Source organism: Caretta caretta, chromosome 2 (genome assembly GCF_965140235.1).
Source record: "Caretta caretta isolate rCarCar2 chromosome 2, rCarCar1.hap1, whole genome shotgun sequence".
NCBI lineage: Eukaryota > Metazoa > Chordata > Testudines > Cheloniidae > Caretta > Caretta caretta.
In genome coordinates this window covers 218,084,155-218,101,175 of record NC_134207.1, presented here as the reverse complement: position 1 = coordinate 218,101,175, position 17,021 = coordinate 218,084,155, and the positions used below count along the sequence as shown (strand labels likewise).

At 42.4% G+C, this 17,021-nt stretch overlaps 1 long non-coding RNA gene across 3 annotated transcripts in view; it reads left to right on the top strand.

The window, feature by feature from the left end:
• Positions 1-17,021, top strand: part of LOC125631482 (uncharacterized) — a 111,337-nt gene that overhangs the window by 47,615 nt on the left and 46,701 nt on the right. For 2 of the 3 annotated variants that reach the window (XR_007354960.2, XR_012667230.1), the window contains exon 2: positions 5,709-5,867. This is a non-coding gene — a long non-coding RNA (uncharacterized LOC125631482). Of the gene's footprint in view, positions 1-5,708; positions 5,868-12,937; positions 13,025-17,021 lie in introns of all 3 variants that reach the window. The other variant, XR_012667231.1, reaches the window with a different exon arrangement.

Genomic DNA, 17,021 nt, shown 5'->3' with positions numbered 1-17,021 from the left:
GGATGACAAGGCATACAATTTACAAAAGCACCTATATGACTTAAGAGCCCAAGTCTAATTTGCAAAAGTGACTTAGGCACATGTTGACTTGCAATGAGATGTATGCTCCTAAGTCACTTCTGAAAATGGGACTAACCTCCTAAAACACTTAAGCACTTTTGAAGATTTTGGCCCAGGCCCTTCTTCCCAGCCTTCCCCATTCTCCAAAGCTCTGCTAATCTGTTTGACTATTTTAAAGAGTTGGGGAAGTGGAAATGTCCTGTTTAGAGAAACTAGACTTTTCTTGAGACAACACAATCTTTTCCTCAATGTAATGGGTTAACTGTACCTATGCTTCCTTCCAGAGATTCAGGATTCCTCACTGCAGAGATGAGATGAGAAAATGTTAACTTGACTGATACAATGTCTCTGAATAATAGGCCTAAGCGATTCATTGTATTTTGACAGTGAATTAGGAATGAAAACTCCGGTATTTAGCAGAACAATCATGCAGGAGCAAATTGCCAATGACAGCATCAGGGCACTCTGTCTGCTTCAGTACAAAACCAAAAGGGAACGCTGCTTTCGGCGTGAAGGTTTGTCAAGGCCCCTTCACCAAGAACAGTAAAATTAAAGTGCTATATATTGAGAAAGTCCTCCTGCCTCAGAAGGGAGATATAATTAATTAAAGCTTAACCTGGTCTTTCTACCTCATTGCCACAGAAACAGAGTCATATTCCCTAAAGTCTACAGGTGTTTTTTACATGAGCGTAGTAAGGAAATATTAGAATTCTTTGCATTACTGTTAAGAAATTCTCTTCTGCTTTCTTACAAGGGGCCACAGATATAGTACTTCTCCGAGCACAAATACAAAGTTCTAACTTATTTTAGATGTTTTAACTCTTTCTATAAATCTAGATGTGCAGAATTACTGAAGTTTGTTCATATCCACTGTACAAAGCACCTCATTAATACAGGTCTATAAAAAAACTCTCTCAGTTCAGGGTAACTACACCCATATTCCTCCTTTTGAGTTCACTCACTCTAGGCGTCCGAGTTCTCAGCTATCAGCTCTTGAGCTGAGACTTGCATTACTCTTGCTCCTGATTGTGATTTTTCGAGGCTGCACTGTTCCTTTCCTACATGTGATATTCCCAGCAAGCCAGACTTCCTAAACTGGGCAGCATCTATGCTTTGCTTTCTCTCTGAAGGCTGATTGCCCACAGTCACAAGTCACCACACAGCTCTTTATAAGTAAGCACATTTATTCTTAAGGTGAAAGGATTACAGGGAACATAATAAAAACAATAAAAACCTTCATGCATGCTAATAAGCTTACCAGATATCATCCCTCAACTCCAATATGGGCTCTGGTAGAAGCCAGTCCTTCAAACCTCGTAAAAGGGGTTTTCTGTGGTTACAAGTTCATAACAGTCTTAGTTCAGAACTAGCACCCACATTAATAGGTTCGTCTTTGCTTTATACAACTTGGGCCTTTGATCTTGTGACTCTGGGCACAGGTGATAAGTAGTTAATGGTGCTCTCTTCAGCGTGTAGCTTCAAAAGGCTTGGTTTTTGCATTATTGGAGGTGGGGGATTTGCATTCACTTCCCACGAGAGTTTCCCCAGGCAAATCACTTGACTTCTGTTTGTCCCAAAAGTCCATTTGTGTCTGGCACATTGTTCAATACAGTACTCTGAAGTTCATAACACTTCCCAAGGTTCATTTCACATCTCCCCCATTGAGAGGTTACATACTGCCCTGACCCACAATAACACATATTTGCATTTTAATACAATGGACTCCAAAGATACTTAAACTTAACTCAGGTTTTTCAAGAATACTGCAGGAAATTGCCATAGCTGTCTCATCTCCTCTTTCCAGGGATGTATAAACTAGCTGTAAGAATTCTCTAGGGGGAAAAAAAAAACTTGGAGGAAAAAACCCAATAACAACAAAACAAACCCTACCACCACCTTAGTATTGACGTTCTATTATTTTTAAAGCCTTCCTCCTCCCCTCCCCTCCCCCCCCCCCCAAAAAAAAGAACAAGCATGCTGTTTTAAGTTATTTTAATTTATATTTTGGAAGTAGCTGATACAAATTAAAAATTTAAAACAAGGCAATTTTCCTATGGGTTTAACAGAAAAAGAGGGTGTTTTGTTTTCATTCTTCGCCTTTGAAGTATAATATAATATAATAAGTATAACTAAATTACACATGAAAATAAGGCTATATATTTACAGGCCTAAATATGGATTTAAGGCACTAAGTTTTGAAAAATTTGGCACTCTAATATACTCTTAGTGAAAAGATAGAAATTGTTTCCCCATTTTGCAACTAAATATGCATTTAATCATTCAAGGGGTAAAACACATGCGATAAAATTTTAATAAACCCCCTCTAAAGAATTATTTTCCTTTTGTTCCATATAACTATTTTGCACTTATCCTGCCTGGCATGTCACGGCAGTCTCTGTTTGCAAACATGGCTTTGGTGTTTCTGTTTACTAACTGTCTGGACTTGCATTCAACAGCTATTTTCAATGAAATGATAATGCGGGGTGGGGGGGGGATGGGGGAGAAACAAAGAGCAGAAAGTGAAAATGAACAGGTCTGGTTCATTCTTATTTCAAAACTAAGCTTATACTGCTCTCTTGTGGATCTACACAGCAATCACCAGTACTAGATAAGGACTGGGTATTTTTTGTTTTTGTTTTCCCTGTTTAATATTGCTGTAAATGCGTTTAAAATGCTGGAGATATTGTTACTTTTTTACAATCCTATCTGTGACTTAAATGCTGATCTTCTCAGTAGATTCATATGATCACATTTTTGTTTGCTGTTCATTGCATGTATTGAGAGAGTGACTGTTGGATGCACATCCACGGCCTGCTCTTGGCTTGATCTTGGATTCACATTAGCTTGTAAAATAATGTGTATTTGTTCACATCAGCCATTTGGCTGTTCTGTATCTTGGATGACACTGAGAGTGATGTTTGTGGTTTGCTCTGTCTCGCTGCTAATTAGTTTCAGCAAGAAAACATCTCAGTTAAACAAACAAACAGACACACTCTCTCTCTCTCCCCCTCCCTGAAGTGTTTGTCTTCTTTTTTGTGTGCTGCATGTTAATTAGGCCCAAACCTTTCAATAAAGCTTATCAAAGTGAGTACTGAGTGAAATATCTAAATAAACATCAATAGGAACACATCACTGCACCAACAAAATAGACAGCTACCCAGTTAATGGGCAATGAGTCTACTTCTTCCTACCCCAGCGCTATTCTCATAGACATTAAATATTTATAATCTCTTTTAGCACCTTTCATCCATGAGGATCCCAAAGTGCTTAACAAACTGAAACTAAAATTCTGCTTTCTGGCTCACCCTATAGACCTCCTAACATTTGTTCTGTGTCCAAAAATGTTATGGATGTTTGTTCTGAGAAGTTCAACAGAGATCGAACAGCAGATTGGAGAAGAATGTTTCATCCTTTCGATGTAGCCAGCTCTGTGGCGAAAACTACTTGGAATCAGGAATCAAATCACTATCAACTCTGAAACATTTGTGATGGGATGTGAAGAATCCAGTTAAACCCTATGTAGAATTTTAGGAAAGCAGAATTTGCCCAAGTTTGAATTTGGCCAGGATTTTGGGACTGATACCTTTCAATCCTGGGGGGGGGGGGGGTGTGCACAGGGAAAACAAAGCAAGACCACCCCCCTCTCATCCCCAAGCAGACAAACCAAAAACAACCACCATCACCATCCCTCAACTGTTGTGGAGTCTTTAATGATTATTTACAGTCAGGTTCTTAAGTTTACTTATCTGAATGATGACACCTCCAAGGTCCAAGTGTTCTTTTAACACCTTGCTGAAGGAGCATTGGCTTGTGGGATGTGTAGTAGTTAGGCTAATTGAATTCTTCTATTGGCAGATGGAGTATCCTGTGGTAAAAGGAAGGGGTCAAAAGAACCGAGCAATAATTAATGTGGCTTTTGTGAGTCCTGTGAAATACTGTGGGAGAATTAGAAAGGAAAAGCAAGTGGAGTTTGAGTATATAATATTTTGGGAGAGATTGGGAGAGGGCATTTTTACAATATTCTATTATGTCTCCTCTTTAGAAAGAGATGCAGCTAGTGCTAAAGGACTACATTCCTAAAGTGTTATTTGTTCACAGGATGGATAGGAACTGACAAGCACACCATCAGAATTACTTCTTTGTCCTCAGAACTCCAGGTGTCTTAACAGTGCAGATAAGACCAAAATAACTTAGCTCTTCACTAACTGAAAGGGCTCTTGAAAGAAATGAGGGGGATGGAAGACTCTCTCTTGCAATGTGCAGAAATTGTGCCCCCAGAAAAGATATGAGTCAACAGTGTGCCCTTGTTGCTAAGAAGGCTAACAGCATTTTGGGCTGTATAAATAGGGCCATTGCCAGCAGATCGAGGGACGTGATCATTTCCTTCTATTTGACATTGGTGAGGCCTCATCTGGAGTACTGTGTCCAGTTTTGGGCCCCACACTACAACAAGGATGTGGAAAAATTGGAAAGCGTCCAGCAGAGGGCAACAAAAATGATTCGGGGACTGGAACACATGACTTATGAGGCGAGGCTGAGGGAACTGGGATTGTTTAGTCTGCAGAAGAGAAGAATGAGGGGGGATTGGATAGCTGCTTTCCACTACCTGAAAGGAGGTTCCAAGAAGGATGGATCTAGACTGTTCTCAGTGGTACCAGATGATCGGACAAGGAGTAATGGTCTCAAGTTGCAGTGGGGGAGGTTTAGGTTGGATATTAGGAAAAACTTTTTCACTAAGAGGGTGGTGAAGCACTGGAATGCATTACCTAGGGAGGTGGTAGAATCTCCTTCCTTTGAGGTGTTTAAGGTCAGGCTTGACAAAGCCCTGGCTGGGATGATTTAGTTGGGGATTGGTCCTGCTTTGAGCAGGGGGTTGGACTAGATGACCTCCTGAGGTCCCTTCCAACCCTGATAGTCTATGATACAGATGGAGAAGTATCAACATTTGCTGCATAGTTAAGAATCGTGGCGAGTCGGGAAGTGCAAGAGCTAAGGTTCCAATAATGGCATTAAGGCAGCTGCATTGCACACCCTGTCTATTTTTATATATAGCAAAATAAATATCAATATTAAAATACGCCTGGAGATACCTACATCAGGATTGCGTTGCAGCATTTCTAGTGCTTTCTGATCTTAGCAAGGCCAGAAATACCTCAAAACCTGCCTTTTTAGCAGAGCCGGCTCTATGTTTTTTGCTGCCCCAAACAGGAAGGGGGGGGGGCGAATCCTGCCGAATACACTGCTGCTGGAGAGAACAAGAACATTGGAGGGAGCTACTGCCAAATTGCTGCCAACGGCGAGACCCAAACCAGAAGAGTCGCCACCAAATTGCTGCTGCCAGAAACAATGGAGAGGAGCTGCCGCCGAATTGCCACCCGAAGAACAGCCGGAGTGCCGCCCCTTCAGCAGCGCCGCCCTAGGCACCAGCTTGCTTAGCTGGTGCCTAGAGCCAGCCCTGCTTTTTAGTCATCCCTAATATAATAATTTCTTCTCCAACTGGAGAGCAATTGACACATTGTGAATGTCTGTAATTATTTTAAAAGTATTTTTAGTATAAAATGTCAATTTTATTTATTATGAAAAGTATTTTGTTTTTAAACAGCCAATTCACATTATATTTCAACATTTTTGGTCCTGCTTCCAACCAGGATGTGCAGATGTAAGTAGGCAGCAGTTGCCACTGAGAAGACAAGTTCCACAGTGATGGCTGAGATTACAATTCTGGATCAGTTCTTCTCCCAGTGAAGACACTGGAAGGCTTGTCACTGATTTCGGCAGAAGAAAAGATCCTCATTTCTTTTCAAAGGGTAGGAAAATACTGTAGTATCTCAGATGATACTGTGGGAGATAATTTAGTATAAATATTGACTTTTTAATGGCAATCATTGGGTATATCATCTGTCTCCTTAAAAATGTTCATGGTTTGATTGTAATTTTCCCCTTACTCTGCCCAGCACAATTTATTTAGAGGGTTCTGTGACTCTAAAATTTTAATTGTTCCCATAGGACCTCAGGTTCTCAGGAACAGCCAGGCAGAAGGTAAATTAATATACCCCATTGTAGGAACTCACCAGGAGGACTGAAATGTTGATGGAAACATATTTCCAGTCCTCCTTGTGTCTCCTCCTGTACTTAAGAAACTACTACAATATTGTGCAGTAATTGCCCCAAACATGTCTGTATCAGAAGTGTAAGATGTGAAGTGCTTTAGGCCACTTTTGTAGAATACTGGAGTACATTCTTTATATGTTTCAGAGTAGCAGCCGTGTTAGTCTGTATTCGCAAAAAGAAAAGGAGGACTTGTGTCACCAAAGAGACTAACAAATTTATTTGAGCATAAGCTTTCGTGAGCTACGGCTCACTATGGGTTCTGTTGTTCCTGTCTGTCTATTTCAAGTCTTTTTTTTCTTCTCTCTTTTTTCCTTTCCCTCTCTCCCTTTTAACACGTGTCAATAATTTTGTGGTCCTTGTTTGCAGTTGCTGCATGTCTACTGGGCCCCTGTGTGCTGAGCTGATCTTACTGAAGGGTTGTATTTACTTAGTTTGCATTTATGGGGGCACTGTTTCCAGCAGGACTGATTTAGCAGTAAGGGCGATCAAAGGGCTGTGGTGGCACAAGAGGTAAAAGAACAATTACAAGTGTGTGCAGTTGTGGATTGCCTGATACACTGCAGTAGATGTTTGATGTCCTCAGGAGAGTAATTGAACCAAATTTGTATCCCAAATTGCACACTCCCTCAGTATTCTGTTTCTGTCACCCTTGGTGTTTTTCTGGTCTTGACAGTTACAATCTGCACATGTTTCTGGAGGATTTAAATTCTTCATTTTTAAATATATATAACACCTTTTCTTTTTCAAAATGTGTTGCTTTGTTTTCTGTTGTTTCTTAGCACAGAAAATGGAATTTGAAGTCTTTAAACTCCCTATCATAACAATAGGGCTTCCAAACAACTCTAGAAATTTTGCAAATCTGCCACCTTGTGGGGAAAAGTGGACACAATACTTCATATTTTTCTTTGTATGCTGTGCACTGTAACACAAGCTACTCTGTTGCTATGAATTGCTTCTCTTTCAGTATTTGCAGACTTATTCTTTTGTCATTTTTTTTGATTGGTAGTATTCATAGAAACTAAGTGATTTCTGCTGTACTCAATGGTACTCAGAGGTACCAACAAGCAATGAATATTTTAAACGTGACCTAGGATTTGCTTAACAATAAGTGTTTGGTTTATGTTCATGCAGAATTTAACTCTTTTGCGGCTACTTTGCCAGTTGATTGCTAACTTAATATATTGTCTTGTTTGTCTCCCCATTATGGCTTGATTATTTTTCTCTGTATCTTACACCATTATCAGCCAATTCCAGAAAACTATGACTGCTTTGTTCACTTTCTTATTAAAGCTGTAGTGAAGCCTGAGGAATGTGTTTATCACCAGGTCTATACTACTTGCTGGCACTACAGAAACACCCCTCAAAGAATATGACAAGAGTGGTGCTCCGGACATAGCAATTGAGTCATTGAACTCTGCCCTCCTGAAGAGCTTGAGTAAGTCGGTGGAGGGTCTTGACTTCGTTCATTCCAGTCACAGTGCCTGGACACACTTCCATAAGCTTGGAGCTGCTGACTTAGTAAAATGTTCTTAACCAAAAGTGACAGCCAGTGCTGTCACTTCACACTTTCTTCATAATACAAAGACCAAAACTGACAAGCTGATTAGAAAGAATTATTTCTAAATGTCCGACAAAGCCCTGCCACTTCGCTGCTATCACTCCCATATACTACAGAAGAAATGAACCACTAAAACTGGAAAAGCAGTTGGCAAGGATGGTAATTATCCTGAATTCCTTAAAAAATTGGGGCAAAAGAGACTAGCATGGCTGGTAAACCTACTCATTACCATACATTCAATGGGAAAGTTTCTGAAAAGCTGGGTTGAGGAGATTGTTGTTGTTCTCCTCAAACATGGGAAACTACCAGATGATGCTACTGGCTATCATCCAATGTCACTTCTCTCCACAACTCATAAGTTACCTGGTAGGGGTGAGACAGGCCAGTAAAACCTTATCTTTGAGACCATCCTGCCAAATGAAAAGGCCTGTTTTAGATTGGACCAAAGTTGCTGCTACTGGTTACATGGAGGCTGGCTGGAACAGCATTTATGGATTTATCCACTACCTGTAACACAATATGAAGATAAGGGTTAGTGCTCAAGGCATCGAGGGTTATCAAATCCTGCAGTATTATGCGATTCCTGGCCACAATGTTGAGATACTGTATCCTCTTGAATGGGCAGATCAGCAAAGCATGGAACCTCAATAATGGCTTGCCTTTAGGATCTGGGCTGACTCTTTGACTATTCAACATTTATATTAGTGACTTACCTGACGCAATTTCATGAAAGTTCACTTATGCTGATTACATTGTTGTTGAGGTACAAAGCAAAGACTTTACCACCATTGGTGACACCCTCTTCACTAACCTCAAGATAATGGCAGAGGACTTTCAATATTGGTATCTCCAGCCCAGTGCTCCAAAACCTTGGCAATAGCCTTTCGCTTAAACAACAAAGCCACCAAAGAAGCACTTAATGCCACTTTTTGAGGTCAACAGGTCCAAAATGAGCCCTTTCCAAAGCACTTGGGTATAACTTTGGATAGAAGCTTGACTTTTAAAGCTCATCTGGAAAAGATGCGCAAAAAGTTAAAAGCAATAACTAGCCTCATCTGAAAACTCACAAGCACAACATGGATGCACGCACTTCAAATAGCAACTCTAGCACTGATATAGTCAATCGCCGAATATTGTGCACCAGTCTGGGCAGAGAGCTCACATATCAAATCTCTCTATGTGCAGTTTAATGCTGCAATGGCAATTATAACAGGAACATTAAAATCAACACCTGCTAAATGGTTGTCCACTCTGGCGCACATACCCACACCCAAGATCCAGAGAGAGACACCTACAACTCATGACTACAAGCAGTCATGGTCAACTTGAACTTATAAATTCATGAGGACCAACCCCCCCTCCCATTCCTTCCGAAGACATAACTGAAATCTCACAAGCCTTTTTGGGATTGGGCTAAAGCTCTTAAAGCAGCATCATGCAATCTTGGCACAGTGGAAAGAACTCTGGGATAATCCCAGTGTCCCAAACAAACATCTGATTGAAGCCTGGAAGTTCTTTTCTAGGGTTGGCAATCTACCCTGGACACAATGATCCACACTGAATTGTTTCAGAATGTTGCATGGAAGATACTGTCATCTCTTACACCTCTGGAAGATGAGAGACAATGTACAATGTGATTGTGGACACTGGTCACAAACTATGTACAACATTGTAAATCAGTGCCCACTTCAGTTATTTGCTGGTGTCATCTCAGGTTTACACCAACCCACTTACTAGTCTGGAGTTGGCTATCTGAATGTTGCTAATCACTTGTCTTGCATACAAAAGAAGAACCACCACCTCCCATGGTTATGTATTGTAGGAAAATTGCCCTCAGATAGAAGGAAATTTAGTACTCCATGTTCCTGGGATGTCCATTTCATGCTCCTGCAGATGATGGTGATTATTTTAAGTCATGAGAGTATAATGAATACATTCTTTATGTTGATGGTTGGCACATAAATGGCTAATATTCTTAAAAATACAAACCTAAAATCAGGTTCCTAAAATCTGTATTCAGACACCTAAATAAGCGGCTTGATTTTCAAAAGTATTGAGCACACATTTAATCATTTTAAGGTCCTGGTCCATCGGAAAGGCTGGGAAGCAACTGGCCAGGCCACCATGGACTAGCAATTTCTCCTCCTTTTGGGGACTAGGCTTAATCTCATCCTTCGCCTGTGTCACTTCAGCAAGTAACTGTCCCCTGAAGATCCCTGTCTAGGTAGGTTGGGAGGGAAGCAGGACTACCTTGCTATGGCCCTGAAAATACAGGATAGAAGAATGGTCCAGTTGGAAGAATAGAAGGATAGAAGAATGACCCCTAAAGAGCAAGTGGAAGGCAACTTCTTCTGCTCAGGGTTCCAGATACCCTGGCCTGCCCCGCAGATGATAGCTCCGTGGGGAGGATTTTTTTGGGGGTGAAAGAGATGGGTTCAGAGCTTCCCTCTCAGGAAGATAGTTAAAAGTAAGTTAAGAAGTCCCAGGCCTGCTGATGGGCAGGTGTTATCTACATAATTACCCAGGCTATCCTCAGAGAATCTATATAATATTCATATTTGAGAGTTTCCATATCATTCAAGTAATAGAGCCCTTTAATATAAATCACCACATCCAAATATTAGTGTATTTGCACAATGCTAGAGTTCATATCAGGTCTGTTTTTCACACCTTTCTCGTCCAAAAAAACAAGATGATAAATTGTTTAGATAACTATTTAGCTTTGTCTCTTGAGCTTTTTGTTTTTAAGTCCTTTGCATTAGTTTTATTACTAAGTGCTAAATACTTTCCCTGTTCCAATTTAAGTCAATTGCACACTTCACAATCAGTGCTGCTAGGCATCACTAGCTTGGCAAAGTTTATCTTAACAGGCATTTACTGTAATTTGTGATGGAGATTGGAGACACTTCAGTTGTTTGACTGCAGAGCAGCTGTCAATCAGAAATAGAGCAGTAATTTAATTCCCAGTTGTTCCCACTAGAGAAGTACTTTATAAGCAGTCATATAAAGAGGTAATGGGGTCTTATAGCAGCAGAAAGCACAGAATTGGATAGGCCTTTCAGTAGGGTAGACTCTATTTGATCTTGTGGCTTGCCTATGAAGGCCTACTCTCCAGTTTGGTACAGAAGATTGATTATTCATCTGTTATACAGAAGGAAAGTTGAACTATATTTCTATAGCCACTGTAGTCATGTAGGAAATAAGAAATATGTAGTGGCTCGTGGCTATCCCTTCCTGTCAGTCTTGGAGGGGGGCCACTCCCCTCACTACATTGTGCCTATAAGTGCACTACTCAACATGGGAATTAGCAGTCTAAGGGCTCTGGCCCTCTTGGCAGGGCAGAGCAATAGACAAATGCAGGCCATCCAGCCTAAGGTGGGTGGGCTGCCATACCAGAGCTGGGGTTGGCGGCAGATGGCAGGGGGACCTGGGCCCACCTTACTCCACTGGGTCCCATCCCAGGGCCCTGATAGAGATCCCACCAAAACACACTGACCTAGCCTCTGGCAACAGAACTGGACTAATGTCTGGTGTTCCTGGGCTACTTCCTACTATCCCATCTGAATGTACCTCCATCTCCTGAAGTTCCTCTGTTTCCCTGGGGTACACAGCCAGTGGCAGATCCAGTAGCTCCTCTGGGTACTGGCCAGTCAGCAGTCCCAGCAACTCCTTTGCTCTTGGATGCAGGGCTCAGCAGCAGGCAAGAGACGTTTGCTTTCTTTCCTGCCTCTTGCACAACTGAGCTGCAGGGCTGCCTTTTAAACTTCCAGTCCCACCCCTCTGCTTCCAGTTTGGGAGCCATGTCTTGCCTTGCTCTGCCTACCAGGGAGTGGAGAGTGGTTCCTCCCCATTAATCTCAGAGGGAGCCCATGCCAACTCACTACTGGCTATCATGGTATTATTTTACATCATAAATATTTGTAAATTTCATATGCAAAAATAAAGTAAGGCTTAGTTTTCTGAAGAATTTTTCAAAGTTGTTGTCCCATGCATATATTTGATGTGGTCCCCAGGGTACAACCTGGCCTGTGGGACTGCTGAGCCCTCCCAAACCCACAATCTGGGTTGCCTTTCATACTATGATGCTGATGTCAAGCTACAAACCTCAGGTAGCTACTGCACTTACACAACCATCCACAGGCAGATACACATCCAGCTAAGTTACATTAATGCTTTCCCAGCCACTCTCATGAACCAACGATAGACAGGTTCCAGTCAATTCCCTCCAGCTCCCCAGTCTTGCGCCCTAGAACTATACAGTCTTTCACTGGTCAGAAGCCTGGCCAGTGCAAGTTCTTCACTTCTTCTAAGGAAAGTGGACATACACCAGCCTTGATGAGCTCAGATTTCCCAAGCACTTCAAGCAAAACACACAGTTTTAGGTAAAATATATAACAGATTTATTAACTACAGAGAGAGATTTTAAGTGATTAGAAGTAGCAGGCATAGAGATCAGAGTTTGTTATTTAAGAAATAAAAATAAATTCACAGTCTGTGTTCTACAAACTAAACAGGATTTGAATTAAGCAGTCTCTCACCCTGACAGATGGTACAAGCAGGTTACAGATCTTTAATACACAGCCTGGGACCACCCTCCCCAATTCAAGTCTTTGTCCTCCAGACGTGTTTCCAGGTGCTAAGTTGTGGAAGGAGTGTGGCAAAGTGATGATGTCACTTCCCCTCTTTTATATTCTCTTCTAGCTTGCTGGAAAGATTTTTGCTACAACATGGGGATCAGGCAGTTCCCATTGGTCGAGGAGTCTCCATTGCATATGTGCTCTCTCTGAGAAGTCTCTGGGAGAGTGGATTCCCTTTAGTGGGCCATTGGCACATCTGGTTGGTCCTTTGTTGCAATGGAAAGGTTGGCTGTGTGTGTCTCCCAACCTCACAGCATATTTTGGCTGTGGGTGTCTCCCAACTTCACAGCTTATTTTGGTAACAATGCTTCATACCTTCACATACAATAATAGTACATACAACCCACCAGGGCATTAATATTCAGCATGACTTTAAAATGATACCTCACAAGGTATACTTTGTACAAAGCATATCATAATTATATGATAGTGGTGAATATGGGGGTGCCAGGATGCTGTTTTGAGGTATGGCGTTTATGTTTATGCTGAAAACTTATTGTTAATTACTCAGTTGGTCATTTCCTTTGGCAGAGCTCATTAAGACCTCACAACCTCATCTTGCTTCTCCTAGCCAGACCTCCAGCAAAACAGTGGTCTGCCCAGCAGCCTTTGGAAAGCAATCTCTAAACACGACTCCTGTCTGTGTGGCAGCTGTTAAGTAAGTAAATCCAGTGCTGGAGCAGTTTACAGGGTAGAGGAAAGGAGGTCACTCTTTGTTTCTGACTTTTTAAAACTGGAACACATACAGCTTTTCAGTGTATCCGTCCAATCTGCTCATTCAAGGCTTTTATTTGTTAATGTTGTGCTATACCATATTCTTAAATTATATCAACAGTAAAGTCTGTGAGGCAAAATATTTCTTAATAATAACTACTTTATACCTGGGTGCCCAACCTATGGCCCATGGGCCATAACTGGCCCCCCAGATCCTTTCATAAGGCCCACGGCCTGCTTCAACACAATATATAATAGCCAATTCATTAGCGTTTTGTTGTCATGTTTACATCATTTCAGTGTCTGCAAGTGTGTAAATAGGTTGTTTCTATGTACAGTAATGTCTATCTAAATACATACCAAACAAGCTGAACTTAAAATATAAATCAAAATAGGTGACTTTAAAGCTTACTAAAATATGTAGAACCTGTTTGGCCCACATAAGGTTGTGTTTAGTTTCATATGGCCGTCCTGTGTAATAAGGTTTGGCACCATTGCTTTATACACTTCTGAGAAAAAAAGTTATATTATCACACTAGTGAAAGTACACAAAGCCAACTGATTGTACAGCAGGCAGAGCGAGTTGCTGTTAAAATGTGGGTTAATAAATGTCATTACAATCTTTACCATGATATTATACACCTGTTGTTTACTGAGGCAAAGCCAAGACATTTATTTTCAAAGTAGGAGATTGTGATTGGGGAGACCTCTTACCACTCTGGCACACCTAGTGGCCCATGTGGGACTTAGCTCACCACATGGTCTGATGCCCCTTCCTGCAGGTGCTCAGCCCATCATTCTCCTCACTTGCTCTGTGACCCCTCTCGTGCTCCTGGAGCTGCAGTGCTTTTCTTTTCATAGCTTAGTCCTCCAGCTAAGTCACACTGAAGTCCCCCCCTCTCCCCTGATATTATCAAAGTCTACTTCCAAATGGTACCCACTCCCACAGTAGCTTGTAGGCGAACCGTGGCCTGCCTGCTACATTGGTTTCCAATCCAGGGACCCTCAACCTAGCAGCTCAGGTCTTTACTCTCCCTGCCCTTACTGCTCCTTCCCTGGACTGTTTCCTGCACTGACACTTATTATAGGCTCCTACTCTACCCCCTTGTAGCAGGGAATGTGATTGCAGGCTTCCACACTGCAGCCCTCTTTTGTTCCCAGATCCTTGGCTTTGTAGAAGCCCTGCCTATCCCTGCCCACGTGAGTTTCATCCACAATTAAGCCTCATTGCACCCTTCCTCCCCTCCAGGTGCAGCCTATGGCTAATTGGCCTCTCTTGCCTAATCAACCCCTCCATGGCTAGTGTGGGGGTGAATGACCCATCACAGAGAGCTATAGACTGTGTATGTGACAAGACTGTACAGTTCAAATCTCTGCTCCACATCAGTTAGAGAAAGGATTTGAACCCATGTCTGTCACATCCTGGGTGAGTACTCTAACAACTGGGCTATACGGTAAAAGGGCAGTACCACTGCCTTTTCCTGCTGGACTTTATGTGTGGAGACCATCTGGTAGGTGTATTCTGAGGACACCAACTGGCTTGGACTTCACAAGTGAGATAGAAAGGAAAATGCCTATTTTGAGGGTCCCATCAGAACTTAGGCATGAGCTAGATGTGGGCATAAGGACTTGGTGGGCTGTATGCATGCCCATCAGCAGAAATTTAGACACCTAAGGGGATTTTATCAGTGGAAACATAGGTGCTTAGGGAATTTAGGCCCCTGCAGTTGAATAGAGTTTTTGAGGATCTAAATTTTGGAGTTTGGTGCATAAAGTGGTAGCTAAGTGCCTAAATCCCTTTGTGGATCTAGCGCCTAGTCTTTACTGCAGTCACACTCCCTTCTTCCTGCAAAAGTGCTCAGAGTATTTTTGTTACCATCCTGCCAGTATATGGGGGCCAGATTGTCAAGAACTCAGCTACAAACAGGTCTCTTTTAAACCTCCAAATGAAATGACCAGCTTTCAAATGTTTTAAGCAAAAACAGTTACCTTCCTGTAGCTGCTGTTGTTTGAGATGTGATGCAGACAGGTATTCTACTTAGGAGTTTGTTCATCTAGCATTCTGGAGCCAGAGAACTTTGCCTAGCAGTTCCTATAGGGGTGGTACTCTCACCCTGTGGCTCTAGCCCTTCCACTGACCATATAAGGGTGACACCGTTCCAACTTCCTCAGTTCCTTCACACTGAACATCTGCAGTAAGACTCTGATGCAGAGGGAATGGAGGATGGATTGTGGAATACATGTCTGCATCATTTCTCGAAGAACAACAGTTACATGGTAGTTTGAGTAAATGCAATCTTGTGTTCTACTTACGTGATTCCCAAGCAGTACTCGTAGGAGGCGGGGCTCAAAGTCTATTTAAACAAGGACTGTCTTCCCAAAGTTTGCACCTGATCTGAATGCAGAAGTAACTGCATGGTGGTTTGTTGCCTGGGCTCTCACGCCCTTTGAGGAGGCGTAGTTATCCACCTGGAAATTGTCAGCTACATTTGAAAAGGACGAAGAAGGAATCTGGCAAATTGAGTTACCTGTACGCATGCAGCCATACGGGCCATTAACCTCAGGCATACACAGGCTGTGGTTGAGATTTAAAACTGCAGTTCCAGACGTAAGTAGTGAATCACGTGGAATTGGTAGGTTGGCAGAAATGCTCTTGAATATGTAGATTCTACCCGGACCTCAATGAACTCAATTGTTTGAGTTGGAATCAATGTTGACTTCCCACTGCACTGATACGCTGCTGGCGTGGAGACAGTTGGCACTGGTACCAACGTTGTCAGTACCAGACTCAATGGTCGTCACCCCGAGGCTGTAACTGGAGTTGATGGTCTGGGCTTTTGCGGATCTTGGTGTGGTACTGGGGAAAAGTAGGATGGTGCTGCTCCATCCCACGTGCTAGAGGGAGTACGGTGCCAGTCAAAACTTTTGTTCCTCTCCATGCCACAGGAGAATGACTGACCCCTCTTCCTCTTGGGGGAAATGCCAGAGCCTGAGCGGCATCACTTGCTGGATCCAAAGGAGAGCGCTGATCAGATGAGGGCCTCGGTGTCAAAGCAGTCCTCATGGCCTGCTCTAGCAGGTGCTGCTTCAGTGGCATATGAGTCCTCTTTTTGAAAGACTTGCAGATGGAGCCCCCTCTTTAATGTGTTCTTCACCAAAACACAATAAGCACTTCATGTAGAAATCGTTCTTGGGGATGGTCCCCCCTACACAATGGACAATACTTGAACCCTGGTGAGGTCATCACACAGGGCAGCCAACTACTCTAACTAATACTATACTAAACTTAACCCAAGATACTACTCACTACAATATACAAGAAAAAGTACTCAGAAACCGTGAATGGAAGTGTGAGGTGAAAACACCACACTGAGCTCTGCCTCAAGCCATAGGTGGTAAGAAGGAGTTGAGGGGGTCAGAGCAGCTCCTCCCTTCTATGGCCAGCTGAGGGGTCAGGGCCATAGGCTGTGAGTGCCACCCCTATCGGTACTTCTAGGCAACGTTCTCCAGCTCCAGTGCCCTGGCCGCGCACACACCTTAGCAGAATACATGGCTGCATGTACTTGAAAGAACTAGCTGCTCCTTCTGAGAATAAAACTTCTGAAAATCTGGCCATTTCATTTAGATGACTAAATGGGAGCTGAGGTCTTTTAAAAATATGGCCCTAGATGTTTGCACCAACAAACCATTATGAGAAGACCTGTCTTGCACATCAGTAACATTCCTAAGTATCTGACTGGAGGGCCAAGGCATTAAAACCCCCAAAGTATCCAAGAGCAAGAAGAAACTAAGGGAGTAAACGCATCCTAATGCCAGACCAGGAAGCTGCCTAGTAACAGATGGTATGAAAATGGAAAAAAACAAAACAAAAGAAACCCCCACCTACGTCTAACACTCTGCCACACAGGATAAGAATGTCTCTGTGTGGAGAAGGTGAAAGA